This window comes from Felis catus, chromosome C1, assembly GCF_018350175.1.
Source record: "Felis catus isolate Fca126 chromosome C1, F.catus_Fca126_mat1.0, whole genome shotgun sequence".
In the NCBI taxonomy this organism is placed as follows: domain Eukaryota; kingdom Metazoa; phylum Chordata; class Mammalia; order Carnivora; family Felidae; genus Felis; species Felis catus.
Genome location: NC_058375.1, coordinates 153,283,569 through 153,290,471, shown reverse-complemented (window position 1 = coordinate 153,290,471; position 6,903 = coordinate 153,283,569). Strand labels below are relative to the sequence as shown.

General features: G+C 36.9%; 1 long non-coding RNA gene across 1 annotated transcript; it reads left to right on the top strand.

Annotated features, from left to right (window-relative positions):
• The first annotated feature begins 252 nt into the window (after positions 1 to 252).
• On the top strand, positions 253 to 6,500 carry LOC109503155. The gene is made up of 3 exons (XR_002745048.2): positions 253 to 309; positions 927 to 976; positions 6,377 to 6,500. It is a non-coding gene; the product is annotated as an uncharacterized LOC109503155 (long non-coding RNA).
• The last annotated feature ends 403 nt before the right edge of the window (positions 6,501 to 6,903 follow it).

Genomic DNA, 6,903 nt, shown 5'->3' with positions numbered 1-6,903 from the left:
AATAGATTTTCCTGAAGGTGTAGCTTTAAGTAACATTAAGGTTATGACACAAACTGATACGATTTGAAAATACGATTCCTTATTGTCCAGGTATTGCACAAATGAATACCCACGCTAAGAGTTTTTACAAGAATGGGAAGCAGGTACATCTCTCATTAGGAAGGGTTGTGTTGGGGTTTTGATTATCTTGGGTCAAAGCCAGCCAAGTATGTTACACAATGCAATGCTTTGTTTCTCTCATTGTTTTTTTTTAGATAAATGTATTCTTACATATCCGACGCTAAACACCTTGCTGCCTACGGTTGAGAGGTGTGTATATATAGCTCATTGAAATAAGAACGTTGGTAGAACTACAACAGTCTTAAAGTTTTAGAGCTACAACCAGGAGTATAACCAACCATTGGGTCAATAACTAATTGCTAGTTTCTGTGTATGAGTAATCAGTAAGTGCATTTATTCACCATTTGCACATTGCATGTCTTCTACAAGCCAGATACTGATGAGGAAAATAGTGAACAGAAGAGACAAAACTCCAGCTCTTATGTAACTTTTTTGTAGTATGTAGTTAAATGGATAGGACACATTCAGAGAATGATAAGTACTATGCAGAAAAACAGAGCATGGTAAGAGGATGGAGTGATAAAGGAGTGGAGAAGGGGGGAGCAATCAGCAAGTGAAGTTTGGGTGAGAGCTTTAATGGACCATGAGAATATGGGGGAAGCATATGAGACAGAGGAATGAGCAAGAACGAAGGCCAGTTGATCTTCTCAGGTTTGAAGAAACCCAACATGGCTAGAGTAAGAATTGACTGAGCAGAAGAATTGTCTCACAATCAATCTGTTCATCCTTTTTGGACCTAAATGAGACAATAGAGTGGTCTAACTTATTGCATAATCAATTTTGATCCACTGTGCTTTTCCTTACAGAAATATCCTAGGAGCGAAGCAGGAGACAACATACAGAAAATGTAGTTAAGGTATGACTTTGTAGGGAATTAGATTAAGTGGTGACATCTCTCTTTTAAAGCATTTGATAATAATATCAAACAGCTGCATCGCGCCCTGGGATAATTATTGGGTAGCTTGTAACTTCAACATTATCGTGTATTTTTAAATCATTTATGCTTTACAGTCATTTGTAACCATACCAACGGAAGCTTCAGAGGGAAACTGATTTGTGCAATTGGGCCAGCCATCATAGGGTATTTGTACCAGTACTTTCCCAAAAGATTCAATACTGCTCCATTACCTTCCCCTCCTTCCTCCTTAAACCTACCATTCTCTAACTGTGAAGTAAAAGGAGGAAATCTATTTTCGTGGGAACCAGGCTGTGTCTAAAACTCTAAAGATGGTCGGTGTATCCCATCTATATGGAATAGTGGAATTGCATGTTATATAACTTTTTTGGTGTGCACACAAATGTCTTCAGGCTTTGTTTCAGAAACTATTTCCAGCTAGCGATCTGATGCTAGCTACCAATTATTTCTTGAATCTATTTATGAAAAGTACAGATAGATGTTTGCATATCCGCTTTAAAGTTTTCTAAGCTAATTCAATGCTGGCTGCCTTCTTTCTGTTCTATTTTCCATTTTTCTTCTATCCTTTCCTTTATTTCTTTTCTTTACTTGTGAATCACTGGGATTGGCACATGACCTTAACCTGGACCACTAAATGCTAATTTTTAAGCATGACTAGCTCTCAATTTCTAGACCACAGAGAAAGATAAACTATTTTATTTGATGTCTTACTTTTACTAGTGTCCTGAAAGGTGAAATCATTCATGCATAGGTAATTGCTCTAGTGAGTTTCCTTGATCTGTGTGTGTGATTGTAATTTATAAATACCAATTGGGTAATTGCTGCGAAAGGTTTTAAAAGCAAATGTTTCTAATGTGTAGTTGACACAATGTGTTCCCAATTGATCATATTATTTACAATATTAATGAACCTGATATTTTTCTCCCATCAAGGGCAACATTAGGTTAACCTAATGCTCAGCAGTGTGACTGGTGCACGTTTTTGCCTGGGAGGAGACGGGGAAGGAAGGTTAGCTCTCTCTACTATGTTATCGTCTGCAGATCTATGCCCAACCCATATGCTGGTCTGGTGCACAGAGCTCAAATTAGGTCACAATCATGAATACCTAGCATACAAAAATTGAGAGATTTTTTTTTTTTTTGGTATGAAACTCTCAACATCACTCCCCTTTTACAAACTTGAATCTTAGAAGATGGCAAAATTCTACAACAAGAAATACACAATACTCCCATATTCATTATATCTTTCAGAAGATTAATCCATTAAGAATTGGTGTGATTAGTGGTTTACAAGGGAATAAGATAAAATCCTTTCCACAGAAGGTTTGTACTTGCAGGCTATGTCAGGCCTAATGTCAAAGAGAACATTTATATTCATGAATTTGTGCTTGTCATTTTCATTGCTAAATATTCACAACTGGATAATACAAAAATGAAAACAAAACAAAGAAGAACAAATAGTAAAAACAAAAACAAAGCTCTATTGCCTAACTGGACGAATGGTCCATTTGGAGAGGAAATGAGAACATTACCTCAATGTCAAGAAGCAGATTTAAATAATAGCCAGTGTAATTGTAACCTTTCCTTTTGGAAGGCACTCCCACAGGCCTCCAAAATAAGAGAGAAAAGGGGGGATTTCTGTGGCTCTATGTGGATGTTTAATGCTCTTTTTCTTGGTCTCTACATAACTCCAATTAAAGCTTGGGAATCAAAGAGTAGACCCAAAAGGTATTTCAGCCCTGTGGTTTGCCCAGCCATTCCTCAAGTGTGCTTTGTAAGAGCAGATCATAAATGCCTAGGGAAGCAGAGTGAGAACATCTTTCTGTTGTGATATGGCGGCCTCAACCCAAAAATGAAGGCAAAGAGGAAGCCAATAGTCTTGGAGGTCTTTAGAGTAGAAATCTACCCCCTCTCACTCACACATATTTTTAAAAGAAAGAGCTGAGTTGAATAAGAATGGGCCTCTATCATGCCAGATATAGAAAAGAGAAAGAAAAAAAAAACTATTTGGATTTTTCCAGTTTTAATTGCTCTACCATTGTGGAGAAATGTTGTCTAGAAAGACAACACAACTGCACTGGTTGTTTATATTTAGGCTAAGTAAGGATCCCTTTTAAGTGTAGCCTTCCTAATTATCACAACATATTTAATAATGCATAGGCTCACAAATGAGCTGGCAGAGCATACAGATTAGAAGGGAATCCATGTTAAAATTAAATCCATTTACAGATCTCTATCCAAAGGAGAACTGCATCATGAGAGGGTAAGGATGTGTATTATCACCCTCCATGTACTGATAAGGACTCAGTGGGGTACAGAAGACGAACACATTTGAGTGAGAAAATGGAGACTTTTTACCTAGGGATGATGTAATTTTTCCGGTCATTTTTTATTACCTTGTCCATTCTTTCCACCTCTTCATTTGCTAAAAAGAAGAGGGCAGTAGGACAGTTCACAGACATTTATTTTCTGGTCCTCTTTATATTTATATTGCGTTTATTTTCTGTTTCTCTTTAGATTTATATTGTCATTTCTCCAAAGATCTCAAAGCTTATGAAAAAATAATGAACATCGCTAATAGGAATTCAAAGGAAGAAGGAGAACAACATGTCAGGATACGAGTAGAAAGGCATTCACCAAAGTACCTGACTGAAAAAACAATCATCTTTTCTCAGAATTGAGCCATTCACTATTCTGATTTCAAATATTTTAACTGAATTGTTTAGCCTACACACTCCAAATCTTAAACATTTCTGTGCCATCAGTGCTTATCTTTGAAATGAGAGCAACCATGCCTGTCAGGACGGGTTCTAGGTAGTTGGAGGCTGGTTTGTGGTTCATTGCAACTGTTTAGCAATGCTTTGATCATCAAGTACTTCTCTCCAGCAACTCCATATTTATAGCTGCTTTTGTGGCTTAGAGCAGTGGTAGCAGTAGCCTCTTATTATCTGAGAGGAATATTAAATTAGTAATTTAGACTTTATTGATACATTAATTAAAATGCATTAAATAATCAGCCTTATTTAACAAAATACTAGGTATGACAGTATTTGTGAAAAAAATAAAATCATATCAATAATTCAAAATTCATGCGACCCACGGATGCCTGGGTGGCTCAGTCGTTAAGCATCTGACTTGGGCTCAGGTCATGATCTCATGGTTTGTGAATTTGAGTCCCACATCTGGTGAGCCCAAGCCCTGCTTTTGGGTGAGCCCCGCTTCTCTCTCTTTCTCTCCCCTGCTCTTTCCCTGTCCCTTTCTCACTTGGGCTCCCTTTCTCTCTCTCAAAAGAAAAAGAAAAGAACAACAAACAAAATTCAGGTGACCTCGCTCTTCTCCTATACATACCAAAAATAAATAACACATAGGCAGCATAATATTTTAACAATGTTTTTCCATTTAATTTGTAGCATACATCTTTATTGTGATTCTTTGTGCCTGCCTGAGATTTAAGAGCCGTTATCTCATGGTATTTGACTGCTAAGGTTGTATTCAATTGTTTGATCCGTTTTTAGATGATTTTGAATGTAAATGGTACATAAAGGAGTCAGTATTATCTCTGGATCATCAAGATTTCTTTCCTTAGCAGAAATTGCAAGTAGTACCTGTTGCTCACATTTAAAAATCACCTTGATTTGATGGTACTCTTGGGTACAATTCCCACTCTCCCATCTTGGAGAGCTTTTTCACTATAAATACATTTTAAAACACAAAATGAGGTGATCTGGCCCATTTTGCTATGTATATAATTTAACCTTCAAAGGATTATGGTCTATGGAGCAAACAGGTTAATAGGAAGGTTTTAAAAAGACATTTTTTCATCTGATGGGACATAATCGTACCTAAGGAGCTGTTATGGTCCATTGTATAAATCCTTCAAATTCATGGACTATTGGCCCAAAACACAGTAATGGATCCTGTAGAGACTGAAAATCTATCATGTTAATATAGCTGCTGCATATACGGAGTATGAAGTTTATTCTCCCATCCACGCCTTGGGAGCTGTGTATGTAATTCACATATTAATAAGCTTGATTCCTAGATGGGATGCTTTGCCAAGCCCTTTACACGGGAAGTAAAAAATTCTTCTCAGGATTTACATTGAAACCAATGAAAGTAACATATTCCTGTAAAACACTGCCATGTCTAACAAAAATATTTGCTTGTTCAGAATTCCCAGAGGAATCACACCACTTCATGTTTGTAAAGCAACAAAGAGCTTTTTTAAAGTTGTTAGTTTACAAATCAGCACCTGAAAAAATTCAATTGTATCCAGCTGAATGCCAAGGTACAGTACCTTCAAAACGCCTTTCATTGATGTTGGCAAGAATGGTTTTGTTCTGAACACATACGTATATTTCTCCTCTTATAGACCAAGGGCCCTTTTGGAACGCCTCAAATGCACTCTATCACAACTTCTCAGTTTCTCCTTAATCTTATTTTCTTTGTCTCCCCACAGAGCTATAAAAGCAAAGGCTATTGGCAGCACTATTTTGTGATCACTCAGAATACAAATCTGCAATGTCAGAGAACCCTTGATCCGAATCTCTGTTTCTGTCCTGAACTGCACAAACATAATGGGACTCACAGGCTGGGGCCAGTGCAGGGTACAAGCAAGCCTATAAGGCCCTTCTCCACCCAATAGGCCCTGATAGAGTGGTGGTCATAGATGATGGGTTATTTCTACACAGTTTTACTCTATCTAGAGGGGACAAAGGAATTGAAATAATGTCTTTCCTCTGTGTTAACTATGTTAACCCATTTTCCAGACATGTATTATTATCATTAGTTTCAGTGCCAAGTCTGACAAGTTTTCAATTTTTGAAATTTATCATGACAAGGGCTTGGCAAGTACGGGTCTTACCACCCGTACTTATTACCCTCTTTACCACCCTCCGCAGACTCTATCACTGACACGAGGGACTCTTAAAGGAGTCAAGTGAAGCCCCTTTCTTTAACTTTCAGAATGCTTCTTTGGTGCAATTCCCAGGAATTGCCAAGAAAAAACAAAAATATGCCCAAACAATATTATTTCAATGCTGAAAACTTCACTGGCGTCAGAGAATATAATGGCTATAATGTTGACTGCCATAGAGGATGATGGTCTACAACTGCTGATTGTAGTTGATAGGTTCAGGAAAGGACTCTCTTAGCCCAAGTAAAACAAATTGCAGTCCCTTCTCTAGTTACTGGTCGGCTGGTTACAAACAACTGTCCAGTAGTTTGGGTACTTCACCCACGCTGCACCCATCAGACTCTAACATCATTTTAGAAAAAAAAAAAAGTGTCTGCAAAATCAATTTCTCTCTGGGAATTTGATGCTGTGCTTTATACAATTCAGGAGAAATCAACAGCCATCTTTCCTGCTCAGAAGACCAGAAGAACAGCAGCAGTTGGTCTGCAAAGAGAAAGAGAAGATTAAATCGGATATTCAAAGAATGGAAGCCAGATATGAAGGGAGAATCCTAATGGTACTTGTGTCCTTGAATGCAATTGTTACTTTGTCCTTGATTTGTGAAGATCAGAGTATCCTTAAAATGAATTCTTCTTGTCTCTTGAATCAAGATTTGGATTTGATTTTTGTTACATTTAATCTAAAGTCTTAGTTTATATATATTTCCTAACAACAAAATGTATTTCTAAGTAATAGAAAAATACAGCTGGTTTTAAAATAATTTGTTCTATTTGGAATAAACTAATGGTTGCAATTGATTTTAAACACAATTTCAGACAAATATAGACTGCTTTCCAAGTTTTAAAATGGTTTATGCAGTATATTAAGTTGGATCTTAAGTATAGAACACTTTTAAATTCTAAGGTTAAATTAACAACAAAAGCCTAAGTTTTACATTTTAATCGTGTTTAACT